The following is a 20,155-nucleotide window of genomic DNA, read 5'->3' on the forward strand; positions in this document are numbered from 1 at the left end:
TCTTTGGTCCACTCTAACATATCCTAACTTTATATTCATTATAAAATTAAAATTTTCTTCACTTATAAATTATATTAAATAGATTTCCATTAAAAGGAGCAATGATTATCGACAGTATCCAACAGATGGCCCCACATCGACCGCACATTATTTTTAGTAATACCAGACGTAACCTAGGTGGCGCTATTTAACAGCAGTTCATCTCACTCTGTTTACATTATTTTCGCATCTCATCTCGTATTTTTCATTTGTATCGGATTGTTCCGTCGTGTACAAGGTTTACGGAGAATCTTCTGTCAAGAATCTTTATTTTGTGTCAAATCCGTCCACAAAATATGTTCAAAATCGCGTAGATGCGTTACATCATGAATTAAATTAGTTCCTCGAATTGCCTAGTAGTTCTTAATCAGTGTTATTGTGAATTTTTAGTGTGCAAAAAAAGAAATAATCGGATATAATTATTACACTGCTTAAAAGGTAAGGTTCACAGTTTTACTTTTTATTTTAAATTATAATCTTTAATGTATTATAGTAACAGCAGCATCAATATTTGATTTTTGAGGAGATCTATGCAAAACTAAATTCTAAAATACCTACATTTTATTGTATGCACTTTATTTTAAGTAAGCATTTAAATAGAGATCTCTTGAAGTTGTCTTAGTTCAACACAGCTATAAATACTTTGTCGTATAGTACTATAATTGTAAACTTGGTGATATTTTTCTGTTTTGTATTTGCTATTAAATTAAAGTATCTCACTTCATGTTGTCATAAGCACTCATACCTAGGTTGGTACAGTACATACATCTTCATTTTATTCGCATGTGTACCTACCTGCCAGGTGCATGTATTTAAATTTGACCTCTATTCGACCAGAACAATTAAGAGTAAATCATAAAATAATCTGTTAACTAGGTATCTATTTTAAAAATTACATGCTAGTGAACTTAAACCCATACCATCTCATGTTTACTTCAAAAGAAGAGCCTTTTACCTATTACATTACGAGAGTATACAACCTAAATAGGGTACAAGACAAGAATACCTACGTTCCTAGGTAGTACCAAGTACCACGTTCTTACATGGAAATTTCCTCGTTTCCACAGAGTTGAAAGCTTAGGACTTATAAAACTTTCCTATTTGTTCTATCCCAAAATCTTATCTATTTTTATCCCTGTCATCTAGGCATTTTTTTAGAAATATTCAAATTTGTATTGCAATCTATATCTTTGAGATTAGACATTACCTAATGCGTTTAAGGTGTCTTATGATTTTGATGAATGTTATGATAGATTTGAAGAGGTAATCTGTTATATTAAGTAGGTAATCCTAAAAGTACATAACTTATTTGCATACTAGAACTAGTACCAGTCTTATTAATTGTTGCTTGGCTTTCATTAAAATGCATACTGATGTATGTAATATTTCAGGAGAATACCCTTTACGGAGAATTTTTAGAACATTCGGTGCTATATGAGAAATGTGAAGTAAAAATTGTCAGTCCAGCAGCCCAATAGAGGTTTTTAAACTTTTTCTAGCACGACGCTACCTAAAATAACCTACTACTTTTATTTTTAAATACCATCGCATTTCTCGAATTATATCTGCCGAGATTTCAACTTCGTTTTCGTTACGTTTACACAGATCTACCGTTCTAATCAACCCAACAAAACCTGAATATTTGCAGCATTTCATTAACTATTCTTTTAAACAAATTAATATACCAGAAATAACAAATCAAAACTACTATTCTCGATTCAGTAGCGCCCTATAGGTTATTTCCAATTTAGTCATGGTTCTAAGTGATTTTAGGGTCTGGTCTTGTACATATTGTATGATAAAGCCCCTATGCAACTTTTCCTGTGAGGGTGTAAAAATAATTAATTTTGATATGTCGGATAGTTTCAGATTTGTATAGTCCGAGGTATGACCATTTTCCTTGGGGTTTTCGTGCAGATGTTCATATCGCACGTAAATGTGCGATATGAACATCGTGCTCCTTTTCCAAATCCAGTTAAAAATAGCTCTTAAGATATCTAAGGGTGTTATGTCGTAATTTAAAGAAAAAGTGCTGATAAACATGACTTGAGACTTTTCATTTTCAATAATAGAATGTTCAAAATTAATGAAATTTCAAAATAACGGTTGAAAAAACCATATTTTATGTCATTCATGTTTACTTGAATTCTTATTTCAAATAAAACTTATTGATGTCGTTATAAACTGTTTTAACAATAATTACCTACACACATTATCTTGTCATTTATCTCGAATGCGGTTAACCATAACAGCGGCAACAGTTTTTGTCATAAAAAAGTATTTTTTCAAATTGTAACACCATGTACTCGCATTCGTTGTTTATAAGATTTTTTTTGTTAATGTGAACGTTTGTCGATGCGAAGAACAAACGTATTGTTTTTTTAATGTTTCCTATCTCCTGGTTTGGTTTAAGTAAATATATTTTTGGACATTAGCGCCCATATTTTTCGATTTATTTGAAAAACGGCAACATAAGTTTTACGAGCAAACCATAAACCTTATTAGTGTATTGTCTGTTGAAACGTTAAATATTTACAAAACATTTTACGTAGGATATCAACGTATTAATTAGATAGGTACCTACATATTGCCCAATCTAAAATTCATTTAAAAATACTACGTTATTTACATTATTTTGTTTACACTGGAGCAGATAACGCACTGGGTAAGTTTGCAGTAAAAATACGAGTCCACCCACGTGTTGCTGGATTTGTATCGAGATTTAAGTTGCGACGACATTTTCAAAATGTGGAGAAAAGCAAAGACGTAATTAAGCATTTCAGTAAATTGAATTACTTACCAATTCATGGTAAAAGGGTAAAACAATCACTGCGATTGACAGAGATTGCTTTCAAATGATTGCGGATATACTTTTTGGAAACCCCTTGGAACCCCCCATTTTTTGTTTCAATTTTGAATTGAACATAAATTTCTGATCATATTTCTCACCTTTAACCTACATCTAAATTGAATTGTTTTCGAGAAAATCATAATTTTGTTGAAAATAATTAGTTAATAATGTTCTACACAGAAATTCAAGGAGAATCCAGAAGAAGTTATAGGAATTCAAGGGTAATTTAGAGGAAGGCAGAGGATTTCAAGGGGAGACAGATAAAGTAGAAGGAATTCAAGGGGAGCTCAAGGAAGTCGGAAGAATTCTAATGATACTCACTCCGTATGACATTTATATTAGTATTTGTCACTGTCTCTGTAAACGCTATTTCTACTTAATGGTTCAGAAGACCTGCCTGTAGCAAGGGAAGAAAGAGATAACATTATTTTTTCTCCAAGTCAATGCATATTTTCACGTCGTTGTTCATACGAAAGATACAATTCAAGTGGACTGTTCTTCATCTATCCTACAGACTTCCGAATAAAAGAATTAATATAGAAAATGTAAAATATAATTTACTATTTTTTTTGTGAATCATAAATTATAATTTAAATTTGAAAAATGTGGTATTACTCCATCTGCTTATAAACAATAGGTATTACATAAATTCGTGACAACTAAGAATTACAATCTCCATGTAAGAGCCTGTTTTAAGTGATTTCGGTGATTACGGGATTGCTTGCTGACAGACTTACTGTCAAAGTTATGGGATTGCAAACGATTTTTGCGAGATTACGATTCCCTAGAAAAATTTACACGTATTGTAGAGAATTATTATCCTCCCGGTTTTTTCATGCACATGGCAATAGAATACTGAAAATAAGAATTTTTCTTATGAACTACAGATTTATAATTTTGTTTTACAGTGTGTTGAAGTTAATTTTATTAAAATTATTTTGTCTATTTCCTAAATTACGCTTAACGTATTGACATTTGGTATGCAAATAATTTGATATATTCGATGCCCTAAATATTCTGGTTCAATTATCTTTCAAATAAGTTTTACAGAACACTTGTATTAGAAACCAGCAGGAATATTTTAGGTCACAACTCATTTGAGGTGAAGATTTTGGGTTTTTTAATATGTGATTTTCTTATGCATTTTTTATTTCTTCATGAAAAATGTACATACTCTTGTTAAAATAGGCTAATAGTGAAAAATTTAAGTGGTTTGTGTAGAGTACAGAGCCTTTATAAACCCGACAATGGATGATTGGTTCTGTTAGCGAAAATTCCCTAAACTTTGGCGTCATCAATATTAATGATTCGTTTACAATGAACAGTGACAAACCATTATGTCTATGTTCGAGATAATGCCATGGCTGATTGGTTGAATAGAATCTCGTGAAAAATTACGTCAATCACAGCCGGTGGAACAGAATGTTGCGTTTTAATGTAATCTTGATTTTATTGTTTTAATTTTACCGATCCGCCAACGTGGAGGAAATAAAATTACTGTTCTAAACAAAATTACTGGTCACTTGTAATCATTTTTGAAGACTATGATTCTATTTATTTTTTTATTTCGATGTCGGTTTTGATAGACATGTTTAATTTTTACGGACTACAAAATAATGTGCATCTGTCATTATATGAATAAATCATAGCTAAGAATGCAAAAATAGTAATTACAGTGGAAGTAGATGTCGAAAAAAATAGTACCTGCATCAAACCTAAATACTGTTTAGACTATAAAGTTTAGAGTAACATACAAAATATAAAGAGATAGAACCACAATTTAAAAAATGTCCCATTAGTTGCCATAATTTTTATCTAGTAATTGAATCTTCAAATGGACGATGGAAAATATTCCTTATTTTAGAAACCCATAATTTTACCAGATACCTACCGCAAACAATAAAATAATATAAAAATTTGGGTAGATATATTGAAATTATTTTAAAATATATTGTAGGGCTGGTAATTATTGGGTTTATATTAATTAGATTTATGCATCACTAAGTTTCCAATAAATGCAACCCTTCTTTTAAATCTAGATGAACATTGAAGTTAACAAAATATCTATCAAATTATGCAAAACTAATTCACTTGTATAGGCCAATCATTAGAGCATTAAATCAGGGATTTTGTGACCCAAATACTAGTAGCAAACGGACTGTGCCATCATGTAAAAAGTAAAATCTGAATGCTATTAAGAGACAATTTGTAGATTTGTAGAGAATCGAAATACGAATAAAACGAGAGGTCGATCGGTCCAATCAGATAATTAAATACGAAGAAAATCTGGAAAAATCGGAAAATTTAGCGCTTTTTCATAAATTCATTACCCTGCGGAATATTTAAAGTTGTAGAGCTGACCCTGTGCACAAAAGTAGTGAATTATATGTACCTTAAGTGTGCATAAGGCAAACGCTGTCGACCATTAGTTTTGGCACAATTGCAATTAGAAATTTTTGGTATTCTTACTATATTGCAAAGTTTCTGGATGCGTTGAAGGATCCGATTTTAATTTTTCAGCCGGATTTTAAAAGTAGAAGTATAATACTACAAAACGTATATTCTAATTTTTCGATAAAATGATGCGAAATAGGTGAAAAATTCCTCCCAACATACTCAAAAACGCGTACGCGGTCGAGTAGTGGGGAAAGCTCTACAATTTAAAAAATGGCGGAGCAATGAATTTATAAAAAAAACTAAATTTTCCGATTTTACCGGGTTTTCGTTTCTAATTATCTGATCGGATCGATCGACCTCTTGTTTTATTCGTATTTCGATTCTTTACAAATTATCTCTTTATAGCATTCAGATTGCGTCGTTAGTTTAGGTTTTATAAGCAAAAAACTAAAAAAAAATGCGTTATAAAAAATTAATTAATGGTAAAGTGGAGTAGGAAACATAAGTATATATTTACAGATTGTCTTTTATAGAGGGTGTCCCGTTCATATTTAAAAAAAACTTGTGTGCAACTTCCTCATGGAAAACCAATAGGGGTAGTTCATGTAATGTTTTTTTCTTAGATGCCCTGTTTTCGAGATACAGTGTGTTGAAGTTGTTACTTTCCAAATGGTTTTCCTTAATTATCGAGTTAATTATCTTGAAGTCGGCTGAAGATAAAAATGTCAAAATTTGTGCACGAGTAAACATCAACTGTGCGTTAAGAATAATGTGCAAATGGTATCTTTCTGAAAAGCAGTGTCGCCGATACAGGTAATTGGAGGGGTACAATCGAAAAAAAAATATGTTAAAAGTCAAAATTTATTACATTTCAAAACGGTTCTGTAAATTCTAAAGCATACTACAAACAAAGGTATACTTATAGAAATTCGGTAGCATGTACCATTTTCGAGACAACTGAAGTTACATAGAAGGAAATGGGGGACAATTTCAGTATCTACTGTAGTATTTCAAGTTTGCACATGTATTCAATTGTGCAGCTGTTTTATTCTGTATGTCTTCCAGTCTGTTTCCTAATATTTTTCTGTTCTTATCATTTTTTTAAGCATTTATGTCCATCAACAATTCAGTCCATTCAACAATTGTTTATTTTAGCAATGGTAGTGTAGTAGTTTACAAAATCTAAAATTAGTTATTAATAGATAATTAATTACTATAATCTGTTTGTTTTGATTTACTATTTTAAATGTTAGTTTACAACAAATTGAAACTTAAAATAAATTTTATTTTATTTTTTTTATTTAATAAAATGTTTTACAATCTAACTGTTTCATGTGATACGTAAGAAAATAAAATTAGCCTTAAATGCAAATACTGTTGGTAGCTAAATGTCTTCAGCTCATTCAATGGTAGGTAAGGTCCTCTTTCAATTTAATATTTTGTTAATGTACTTGTGCCGCTTTATGTGAGCAAAAGAATGCAACTTCATTTTTCTCGAAAATGGTAGGTATATGCTACCGAATTTCGACAAGTATACCTTTTTTTGTAGTATCCTTTAGTTTACAGAACCGTTTGGAAATGTGATAAATTTTGACTTTTAACATATTTTTTCTTCTCTTATACCCCTTAAATTACCTGTATCGGCGGCACTGCTTTTCAAAAAGAAACCATTTGCTCATTATTCCTTAACGCGTACAAATTTTGACATATTTATCTTTAGCCGATTTAAAGATAATTAAGGAAAGCGGAAAACGGAAAAAAGCCACATACCAAACTATTGAATCTTCTAAAAATGGGTACTGACTTGAGCATTTTACCCGAATTTTATTTTCAAAATTATAAGTTTAAAGAAGCAATTACTGGTGCGCTTTCACTACATAATTATTTCATGTGAAGCAGGAAGTAACCCGTAATACTAGACTTTGTATTCCTACTAAAAACACCCTCGGAAACACCATCATATTTGCCTCAACTTGTCTATTTGAGGCCTATCGAGAGGCCTATGCACTTTACAGCGATGTACAATTTACTAACGTATGGTAAGCAACCTTACCTTATGATATATTTTATTCTTATATGGTTAATTCAAGCTAATGATAAATATTTGATACTTATAAGGCTCGACCATATTAGCAGACATTAAAATATTAAAATGTTCGACTTGCAAATGGATGTCGTGAGTAAGACTATAAATAAGTCGGGGCTCGGTACACTTATGCCAAATAAAAATTGGGGAAAACGACTACATCAAAGCAGTGCAATCGGCCAATTGGCTTCATATGCGCACTTCTCAGGCGCAGGTGCATTCAGAAGCAAGTCCGTTGCCCTTTACTATACGTTTTTGGCAACTTATAGCTTATATGGCATTGAGCGCGCAAAAATAAACTAACTTCGACACTATGATGTTCTGTAAGCCTTAGTATATTGATTTTGTTTGCCAGAAAGGCCATCGAGGAAAATAATTATGTAATTGTACCTGTACGTTGGCAGCTATCGGTGGTGTGTATTTTCGTTGTAGGTATTTACTCTGTACGTAAATTAATAAAAAATTATAATTTGCAATGTTACTAATTTGTTTTTTTACCATTTAAAGTAACATATAGTACTAACAAAACAAAATACAGAAATCTTGTCACATAGGTGTTGGGTATTTTTACCGATGATTCAATTTGCAATAAATGTTAATACTTAATAAACTATGAATTTTATAGATATTTGAAAATGCCGATTCATTACATATGCAGTGATGTCACATTCATTTAATTGTTAACCATCATTTACATAATTAGCAACTGACCTTTGGGTCAATGCATAGTGTTTATGAGAACTTTATGATTCAAACGGTTGATAAGATGTAAAGGGATGTTTGAAACATAAAAAAAACTTAATTAGAAACTCGCAGTTTCTAACGTGAATACATTGTGGTTTTAATAGAGAAACTTTGTCAATAGATTGAGAAGAGAACACATTATTTTAAGTAAAAGTTTCGATATCATGTAAAATGTTTCGTTTTCGAAATGCAGGTTGAAGTTAAAAATATCATATTTTCTCTGATATTCCAGAGGATCTTTGACGTAGACTGATGAAACTTAGGTCAATAATATTCAGTGTGTACTTTGATTGACCTAACTATACTTGTAATTTTCCTTATTTCGCATTTTAAGGGAAAAAGTATTCTTCATAAAAAGTTTTGCTTATCGTGAAAAGTCATTAGCCATACCCAGACTTTCAAAATAACATAGAGGGTGGTTCGCAAATAAGGAAACCTGAATTTGTGCCAAGTGTAAAGTATTAGTTTTTTGAGAGGAATTTAAAAATGTTACTGAAAGAAGTTGTTCCAGATATGGAATTTGAACGATGTATCTCAAGGTTGATATTTTTACGAAAATTATGAAAATAATTTTATAAATTCAACGAAAGCGCATAATTTACTGAATAAAATGATGACAAAACTGTTCTATGCGTTATCCTTCTACTGTTACACATTTTTCGAGGGGCGATCCGTTAAGGAAAAAACGTACGAAGATTACAAAATTTCTGAAATCTCTTGTAATGTATCTGCAGATTTCAATATCGATTAAAAAAAAATTACAAATTTCATATAAATAATCAAGATTACAATATCTTTCAACCGATTACAAAACATTTCAGGAGATTTCAGAGTTATTTTAGTAGATTTCAATGATTATTTAAGATTTCAATAGGATTATTCGAAATTAAAAGAAGATTTCAAAATTTCTTAATAATATTTCAAGGAATACGGGAAGATTACAATAAGTTTTGAATGTCCATTTGAACAAAAATAATTGAATTAACTTCAACTGTCATTCATTTCATTCATTAACAGTAGTGCTTTGATTAAGAATTTCCAGTATCATTTTTACGCAAAAATTGTAACATTCTGATTAAGTTTTTGTTCGAATGAACGTTAAAAACTTTTTGTCATGACAAAAATGATAACGCCATTTTGAAAGTAGGTAAGTATATATTTTTATTGAAAGATAAAAATATAATAATCCAATAAACTAATAAAAATAAAAAAAATAGAAGTAACATAAAATAAACATTTTCCCAAAAAATAAATAATAAGAAATATTTTAAGCTTTTATTAACACTTGTATTTAATACTTTACCTGTATACAGTGTATTTAAAAAAGACGCGGCAATATTTAAGGGGGTGATTGCCCAGATCATTTTATAAAAAAAAGTTCCTATAAACATACGTCCGCAAACGCTTCGTTACCGATCTACAGAATGTTGAAATTTCATTAAAAAAACAGTAAAAATTAAATTTCTCCAAAACCTCTTGATATTATAATGAAATTTTAGGCCTGTCAATAGCTATGGCAGACGCGTACTTTGCAATACAAAACGATTTTTTAGTCTTACCAGTGACTAGCTATTTTTAATGAAAAAAATAGGACCCCGCTGGTTTTTCTAAAAATATAATTTTTTAATTCCTTGTTCAATTATGAAGAAGAAAGCTTTCCTCAGATTATACGCACCGTACGTCACACCGTTATTGAGTAAAAAAATAAAAAACATTTTATTGCGCACCTAAACCCAATGTTGTTTTAATTGAGAAATTTAAATTATTGAACAAAGAAATTCAAATTATCAAATTTGATTGATTTTTGAAATGTGGTACATACTGTTGTTTGTAGTAGGTAATAATAAGGGGCTGCGTTTTAGAGAAATTTAATTTTTACTGTTTTTTAATGAAATTTCACATTCTGTAGATCGGTAACGAAGCGTTTGCGGACCTATGTTTATAGGACTTTTTTTATAAACTGACCTGAGCAATCACTCCCTTAAATATTGCCGCGTCTTTTTTAAACACACTGTATACAAGTAAAGTATTAAATGCAAGTATTAATAAAAGCTTAATATATTTTTTATTTATTAGTTTTTGGGAAAACTACTTTCAAAATAGCATTATCATTTTTGTCATGACAAAATGTTTTTAACGTCCATTCGAACAAAAAACTTAATCAGAATGTTACAATTTTTGCCCAAAAAATGCCTAATACTGGAAATTCTTAATCAAAATACTACTGTTAATGAATGAAATGAATGACATTTGAAGTTAATTATTAATTATTTTTTATATAATTATTTTTGTTCAAATGGACATTCAAAACTTACTGTAATCTTCCCGTATTCCTTGAAACCTTATTAAGAAATTTTGAAATATTCTTTTAATTTCTAATAATCCTATTGAAATCTTAAGTAATCTACTAAAATAACTATGAAATCTCCTGAAATGTGTTGTAATCTTGATTATTTATATAAAATTTGTAATATTTTTTGAATTGATATTGAAATCTGCAGATACATTACAAGAGATTTCAGAAATTTTGTAATCTTCGTCTGTTTTTTCCTTGGCGGATTGACCTTCGGAACACACCAATCGCACCATATAGGTTTCTGTGGCATTCTTTGGAAAATGAGGAAGGGGGGGGGGGGCGTTGTATACATCAACGAAATTCATTAGCTGATTACATAGATTACAGCAAAGATTACAGATAAGATTACGTAGATTACATAAAGATTCCAGGGCAAACGTACGAAGATTACATCAGCGGATCGCCCCTCGACATTTTTCAATATTTTTTCTAAATTTTACATGAACTAAGTGAATTGTATCCTCATTTATGTCGGTTATTGCTTCTGATATTTTCTCCTTTAAACGGTTTAAATTACCTTGTACACCATGGGCATAAACTTTTTGCTCCAAGTATCCTCATATCCTCTTCATAAAAAGAAATCAAGAGTGGTTATGTCTGGGGAGGATGCAGGCCATCTTATGGGACCAAACTGTCCTATTCATTTATTGTGGAAACGCTGATCTAACCAGTTTCTTACACTAACTGTATTGTGCGCAGGACAACCGTCATGTTTGCCATGAAGAAATATGGTCCAATAATTTTTTTATAACGTATCGCACACCAAACTTTTACTTTTTATATGTTGACTTTTATTTATAATACGGAAATTTGGATTATCTTCTGATCAGTGCCTACAATTTTGGTAACTAATAACTCCATTCGTAGCAAACGTTGACTCGCGGGAAAATAAAATCCTTCTGTATAAAAATCTATCTAACACAATTTGTTCCCCAATTAAAATACAAAATTCTAAACGAAAGGCGTCATTCCCTTCTTCAAGCTTATGTAATCTTACTGGTTTGTGGGGATGTATTTTATTATCTTTCAGAATTCTCTGCTGCAAATGGCTTTCCTAATATTTAAATATAGTGACCTTTTTCTTAGTGATTTCTTGGGTTCATTTCTTACCGAATCAATTGCAAGCAACGTAGCAGCACCATTTTCATCATGAATGCGTTTCTGTTTTTTAATATCTTTCACATCCCCAGTATTATCGAACTTTAAAATCAACTCTCGAACACAGTTCACTGAAACATATATCTCGGAATATATTGTATTGAAAAGTTCAATTGCATATTTGTTCGATATTTCACCTATACCGTAACATTAATTTAACTAAATTGATTCGTTGTTCTAGAGTCAACATTATTAAAAAGTTTTCTGATAAGGACTTGACTTTTTTATAAATAAATATCAGTGTATGTTGTTATGGATACAACATAGTTTTGTTATTATTCAATAGATTATGCCCTTTCGTTGAATTTATAAAATTATTTTAATCATAATTTTCGCAACAATATCAACTTTAAGATAGGACGTTCAAATTTCATATGTGGACTACTTTTAACATCAGAAACAATTTCTTTCAGTAACATTTTTGAATTCCTCTGAAAAAACTAATACTTTACTCTTGGCACCAATTCACGTTTCCTTATTTGCTAACCATCCTGTATGTTACTTTGAAAGTATGATTATGGCTAATGACTTTTCGCGATAAGCAACTTTTTATGAATAATGAATTTTTCCTTTAAATTGCGAAATAAGGAAAATTACAAGTATAGTTAGGTCCATTCGGGGACACTCTGTATCTAATTCGAAAAGTTGCTAAGTTAACTTTCAAATATATCAAAAAGCACGTGTCACTAGTCGTGATTAGAAACATCAGTATTTCCATGCCATTGCAAATTTTGACAATTCGATTAGTGTTTTTAATTCAGATTGCCTGTTACAGTTCTGAGAAAAAAGATCTCTTTTGTCGTAGGTATCCGAAAAATGAGACGTTTTGGAGTTCTATTTTTTTAAGATTACCACAGTTCAATAAATTACTCGTTTTACAAGAAAACAAAATTACTCTATTAGAAATATTATTTTAAATACGCTACATTATGCCTAAAGTCTTTAACATACATTTTTTTAGAGAAATAAAAATTTTTATGCTAATGATTTTTTGAACTTTTGAGATACCACATTATATTTAAAATAGTGATGCTTTTACATTTTCAAACTACTCAAATAGAATCGAAGAAATTTGTTTGTCTTTTTAGAAATGCTATTGAGAATGGACAATAGTAATTGATAAATAATTGATCTTATATCCTTCACTTGTAACCGTATTTATAAATTTCCTTAGTGATTTTTTCTTTCTAATCCCATAGATAAGTAATCAATATTGTCAAACTTCCTTCCAGATATATCGAAAAATGTGAGTTGCTTTTTTGCTTAATTTCATGATTAAGGCTTGGATCACCCTGTATATTAAATATTACCTTGTGGCAGTTTGTGTAGATACCAATTTCACAAAAATTTGCTAAATTTGTTAAAGGCAATAATTATTACATGTATCTATACCTCGATACCATAGTTATTAGATTTTGTTTCGAATCTTTACCTTACCTTTGCTTTATACTTGTACATGGTGAGCCAAATTCGACATTTTTATTCTGAGGAGATAATTAAACAGTAGGCAAGCAAGACGTTACAGCCCCGAATTTTTAGAAAAGTTACTGGCAAAAACTGCATCCCGATATGTTACTTTGCTTAAGAAACATAGGGAAATTTCACTTTTGGTTACGAACTTTTTTTAAATTTCTTATGAAGAGGTTATTTATGCAGCTTTTTTCCTTAGCTCATTAAAAGTCAAACATATATATTTTTTAATGTTTTGTAATTTATCACTGTATATTTTTTTCGATTGTTTAAATCTGTATAAAATTTAATTCCAAAATATGTGGATATTTGTGCAAGAAAAATGTTTTCAGAAACTTCTTTGTATGAAAATCGAATTAATTGATTTTTATTCTCTCACAATGTACACATATAAAAATAATTTATGTCTCACTGACACTATTAACTGACATGATTTATTTCTTTTTCTAAAGAGTTTTATCAAACAATCTTAACAATTACATGTTTATTGTTTCTTGTTATAGATAAGTTCCTATTGCATCAATTATGTAATCACTTGATTTAATTCTATTAACATTCCTTTACCCAACAAAGAATACCTGAACCACAGACAAAATAGCTTAAGCTATATTGTCTGTGCCTGAATGTTAAGAATAACATCGTCTTGCGTAATAATCTTCGTTCAAATATTAAATAATTTATAACCAGTCGAAATCGAAAGTCTGAAAATAATTCTTTTACATATTGTTGCGTATGTTGTTAGGTAATTCGTTTTCTAATTCAATTAAATGAATTAAAGATGTATTAAGAGATATCAGGTAAATGTATAACATTGTGTGTAATATTATGTAACAAAAATACAAGAGACTCATATTTTTTTTCGTCAGAAGTTTTAAACGCTCATTGTACAGGGTCTTTAAGTGAAAATTAACTTTCGATTGTAATTTGTTGCTTTTTTAAGATATCAAAAAAGTAAAAAATACTTCGTTAATTCAGTTTTGAAATGGTGTATTTATTTTTTGTATGCAGAGAAGTAAACTTTATTTATTTATTTTTTTACACCTTACAATTCGAGTTACAATTGAATTATTTCGCAGGAATCTCTGGGAATTTTTGTTCAGCAAAAAATTAGTTATTTCATACTTACTGTTTGTAGTTATGGCGAAATGCACTTTTAAATATGATAGAAGTGTCTAGATAATGTCAAATATACGTAAGGCGCTAAGAAATTACGAAAATCATAAATTCGTCTAGCTTATCTGGAAGTTTATTGTGGAAGGAAACTACAATAAATAGAAAAAGCACTTCTGTTTATACATTTTAAGTACCGTTGTTACTTGCTGTTGCCTTGTATTTTACTAAAACAAGTTTATTAGTCCAAAGATCGTGGGTAGTACCAACGTTAAAACGCGCTCGCATGTCAAAATGTTGTTACCAGAGTTCAACTTAACATTAAAATTTGTTTATATTTTAACCTGCTTAAGCTGTGGTTGGAAAATTAGAACAGTTTAGACGGCTTAATTAAAGGAAAAAACAAAACGTGTTAATGGACAATGACGATTAGATATGCGGTCGACGGTTTTTAAGGTTCGTTAACAGCATAAATTAAAATAGGGTTCGTTTAAGCAGTGGCACCGAGGACAACCTAGAACGACTGCATTGCAATTAGAATTATAAATTGAAACCCACGTTGTTAGTTGTATGTAAAATTTCAGGTGTAGATTAAACTATTCATTTGTANTCAAGGTCAAAAGTAGATTTTTACTGTCATTTTTTATTTTTAACTACGGATTCAGAAGGAGTGACAGTCTTTGAACCTGATGGTACTCCTTAGTGACCTTGGTCTTGAAGCCAAGATCGAAAGAACATGTCAAGGTCATATCGGTTTTTTAAGTTGCAATCCCTTATTTCGACGCTAGAAATAAGAGAGCGTAGAATTCTACGCGGAAAAAAATTTCTTTATTCAAATGTACAACATTTGATATTAAGGTATCGCACGCAAGAAAATATTTTCTTATTTCAAGAAAATTATTTATTTATTTAATTAATTTAATTTTCTACCTTAAATATAATTTCTTACTTTAAAAATAGGCAGCATTGTATTGACTGTCAATTTAATGTTTAAGTGTGTTTGAGCGTGATAAACTTTTAGTTTTCCATTTTTTTTTTGACACTTGTGACAATGACATTTTATTGTATTATCTGTGGATATTCCGAAGAGGACGTGAAAAAATTATTCTGTTTTCAACGAAACTCAGAGAAGTGAGAATTATGCATAATATTTATTTTGACAAATATACATATATGTATATTTTTCCTTGATGATATAAGTAAACTTAAGTTACTAAATATGCGAAAAAAAATCTCATCAGTAATCGAAAAATATATGATAATTTTACTACTGAAAAAAATATCTATCTGTTATAAATTATAAAATATGATAATTATTTACTATAGCGTAAAACTCTCAAATCATAATAAAAATATATTCCACTAATATATAAAAGAGCAGTTAGTACTTATTATATTTATATCTTATTTAGGTATGTCTAATATGTCAGTATATATAATTTATTGTATTATATTTTAGATCCAAAATCTGGCAAAAATCCCTTGGTATGATATATCAGGAAAAATTATCTGCACATATACGACTTTGTGATAAGCATTTTGAAAAAAAAAATCTTTTAGCTACATATAAAAGTTAAATATATTGATAATAATATAACTCAGTGTATTATTTTTACCATGTCTAAATAAAAAATTAAAAAAGAAAAAAACATGCTTACATGTTACTGCACAAGATTTTATGCAAATTTTTGTATAAAGTGTAGGTTAAGATATTTCCAACCTGATACTTATATAAAATTTTGCAGAAAATCTTGTATACTGGTAATAGGATTTAAAGAATATTTCAAAATTCCCGCTATGTGGCATACCGCGCCATCTACGTAGGTTTTACATTAAGAGCAAGAGAGTAAAATGATATATCTCTGTCTCTTGAACTACAATTACACGTTCACTTGGTCATCTGTTGGTAATCTGTGGTCACTATGTCGTTAGAACGATCCAGCTGCTTTAGTGTCGTTACTAACAAGGAGATGTGCGTACACAGCGCGTAAGTGGCTCCATCTATCGTGCTACTTCCCACCTACGCCATTCTGCGACCTGCTACAATTTTCTTTCAAGGAAACATAAGTTTCATTATAATATGCTACATTTGTCTTGAATACTTCCTATATTAATACTAAATTTTAAATATATAAATATATTTTAAAGAACTGGTAGTTTTGAAACAAATATTTTTTTAGTTTATGATGAACTGTATGAGATATTGTAGCTAAAGTCCGAGATAATAAATTTCAAAAGATTTGAATTAAATTATGTATATTTACAAATAATATAAATTCTAAGGAAATACAGAAATTACAGCAAATAATTCACATGGTTAAACGAAAGTATATACATTTGAATAGAATAAAATAACATTTACGGCAAATAATTTAATTTAATCCATTTAAAACTATCTGCTCATTTGATCCAAATACTTTTTTTTCCAGTATAGTTAAACTGCACTTTAATTGTAAATATCATGCCTATTGCTCTACTCAAAAGAGCAGTATTGAGACACTATTTTCAAATTTGTTTAAAGGCAACTGAAATAAACTGACATTTGGAATTTGCATTGTTTCCATAGTCACATATTACAATTACAACAATAATTGGTTTTGTTTCGCGAAGTAATCATTTTATTAAATCAATGGCTTCATAAACAACAAATCATATCACTTGCCATTGACTNATAACGATATGGAACACTTTAATAACAGTTATTGCTATTATTTCGTAAAGGGTATAAAAAACGTTGTATACTAGTTATACAATAATTTAATAAAGAATAAGGTTTATAGTCACTATACAACTGTGCTAGCAATACGCGTTTTATATCCAATATTCATCTGTTTAACTGTCACATATAGTATACAATGGTCTTATAATGGTATATAGAATTCTAATAAAGAATAAAACGCATTTCTTTCGGTGTAGTGACATGCGTAAAATGACTGTATTGCTACAAGTAGAAATGCTACTACATTGTTTAGAAAATAATCGAACTTTTTTAATTACGCGCTAATGGATATACGGTTCCTTACACGCAAAAAAAACTTCTCGCTTTAAATGTACAACATTTGATTTTAAAGTATACCCAAGATAATATTTTCTTATTTCAAGAAAATTGTTTATTTATTTAAATACTTTACATTTCTACCTTAAATATAATTATGTAATTAAGCTTGTATTTTCAAATCTAATTTTCATGTATTAAATTTTTTTTATGTAACCGTTTATTGTTTCTCATGCCCTTTAATTGGATTTGTATCTGTCTGGGCAGCTGTACTTCAAATAAATAAATAATTTCTTACTTTAAAAATAGGCAGCATTTAAAATAAATATTTGATACTAGCGTTAAACGAATTCTATTCTTAATTTTATAATTTACATAGATTTTATAGAAACATGTTTTGTATTCTATATTAGTGTATCGTTTGTTTAATACAAATTGAATAGTTTTGGTCAAATTATTGTATATACTTATTTTAAGAATAATACGAGTATATTTGGATATAAATATTTCTCAGTAATAAAAAATATTTAGTTTCAAACTCATAACATCTAGTACAACAGCTACGATCGTTCGTAAGTTTAACCAACCACACATACGTCGGTTTGGGACTTATTGATGGTCCTCGTCACTATGTCGTTAGAACGATCCAGCTGCTTTAGTGTCGTTACTAACAAGGAGATGTGCGTACACAGAGCGTAAGTTGCTCCATCTATCGTGCTACTTCCCACCTACGCCATTCTGCGACCTGCTACAATTTTCTTTCAAGAAAACATAAGTTTCATTATAATATACAACATTTGTCTTGAATACTTCCTATATTAATACTAAATTTTAAATATATAAATATATTTTAAAGAACTGGTAGTTTTGAAACAAATATTTTTTTTAGTTTAACGAAAGTATATAAACATTTGAATAGAATAAAACAACATTTACGGCAAATAATTTCATTTAATCCATTTAAAACTATCTGCTCATTTGATCCAAATACTTTTTTCCCCAGTAGAGTTAAACTGCACTTTAATTGTAAATATCATGCCTATTGCTCTACTCAAAAGAGCAGTATTGAGACACTATTTTCAAATTTGTTTAAAGGCAACTGAAATAAACTGACATTTGGAATTTGCATTGTTTCCATAGTCACATATTACAATTACAACNTAGTTTAACGAAAGTATATAAACATTTGAATAGAATAAAACAACATTTACGGCAAATAATTTCATTTAATCCATTTAAAACTATCTGCTCATTTGATCCAAATACTTTTTTCCCCAGTAGAGTTAAACTGCACTTTAATTGTAAATATCATGCCTATTGCTCTACTCAAAAGAGCAGTATTGAGACACTATTTTCAAATTTGTTTAAAGGCAACTGAAATAAACTGACATTTGGAATTTGCATTGTTTCCATAGTCACATATTACAATTACAACAATAATTGGTTTTGTTTCGTGAAGTAATCATTTTATTAAATCAATTAAAAATGGCTTCATAAACAACAAATCATATCACTTGCCATTGAGTTAGAGCAAAAAATATGAATACTTGCATATTGCTTATATAATGTTCAAATAGTGATCAGGAAAGTTCCTGACCATCAAAAGTTTACTTCTTAACCAAAATTGCGCGGCTTTCTGTGACGCCCTGTATAATGTAAAATATTTGACACAAGCAGTCGTAACTGATGAAAATCGAAGAATTTCCCTAGTCTGATCAAGTTTCCCTCCAGTCTAAAATCTTAATTTTTTAGCATTTTTCGGTAATTCGACCGGTCTTACTTTTTCAGTATCCCACTTCGAAATTTGAGTAGTTTATGGGTATTTGTCGTGTGGATATTTTTAGTATGCTTAAAATATAGTTTGTGGACTCATTTCTTTAAAAATATTTTCAGGTTTAACAAGTTTATAAATTTCAAACGTTTCTTCAACTTCACCCACATTTCTATTTTGTGCCGATTGACTCACCTATTTCTTATATCAAGATAAATCGGGTTGTAGTACTTTGACACCGCCATACATAAAATAATTAAATAGGGCTTTGCCACGACAGATAAAAAATGGATTGTTTTTTTTTAACTACACACTGATAAAATGTGAGGAAAGTGGTTTTGCAAAGCCTTCTTGACGCTTTTACATAGCTACTTTTTTGGACTTTAGAAAATAACCTGATTTTTCTGGAAAACTATTAAAGGCAAGTATGGGCAACCTTATATCAGTCGAAAAGGCATTCAAAACCATGATTTTTTTTAAAAACCAACTGATTATCTCAAAAACGATAAGTTTTAAACACCATGTACATGTAGAGTTTACTCTACCTACCTAATATTAACCGAGGAATTCAAAAACGCAATAATATACGTGTCCCAAAAGTATGGAAACATTTTGAGGAAAAATTATTCAGATAAAAGATTTAGGATTTTTCCCTGGCTATTCAATGGTGACCCTAGATTTGACCTTGACCCTCAAAGTTATTTCAAGGTCAAGTTAATTTTTTCAAATGGGATGCCCTACTTTTGACGGAAATAAAAAGAGCGGAAAATTTTACGTTCAGATATGTCCTTAACCATTTTCCAAGATGGCGGATCCAAGATGGTGGACGCGGTTCCAAAAAATTAACCGATTTACGCCAAATTTGGTATAGGGGGGTTTTTGGGGTCGCTGACTACGAATCTGAAATCTGTTTTTGAGGAATTTTAGTCCAAGATGGCGGACGCGATTTCAAAAATCAACCGATTTTTGCCAAAATTGATATAGTGCGGTTTTTGAAGGTGAAGGTCACGGTCAAATCAAGGGTCACCGTCAGATAGCCAGGGAAAAATCCTACAACGTTAGTTATGGTCATTTTTTTGCAACCCGTTGTTTTCAAGACAGCGCGCCAAACCATGCGTGACCTTGATTTGACCTTTAATGACCATCAGAGGTCAAATTCGGAAAATGGTCAAGGACGT

At 30.0% G+C, this 20,155-nt stretch overlaps 1 protein-coding gene across 2 annotated transcripts in view; it reads left to right on the forward strand.

Annotated features, from left to right (window-relative positions):
- The first annotated feature begins 262 nt into the window (after positions 1–262).
- Positions 263–20,155, forward strand: part of LOC108904177 (serine/threonine-protein phosphatase 2A regulatory subunit B'' subunit beta) — a 235,724-nt gene continuing 215,831 nt past the window's right edge. For both annotated transcript variants that reach the window (XM_018706620.1, XM_018706621.1), the window contains exon 1: positions 263–477. The gene's annotated coding sequence lies outside the window, so the exon portion shown is untranslated. The remainder of the gene's footprint in view (positions 478–20,155) is intronic.

The sequence above is a fragment of the Anoplophora glabripennis genome, unplaced genomic scaffold (genome assembly GCF_000390285.2).
Source record: "Anoplophora glabripennis isolate ALB-LARVAE unplaced genomic scaffold, Agla_2.0 scaffold137, whole genome shotgun sequence".
Lineage (NCBI taxonomy): Eukaryota > Metazoa > Arthropoda > Insecta > Coleoptera > Cerambycidae > Anoplophora > Anoplophora glabripennis.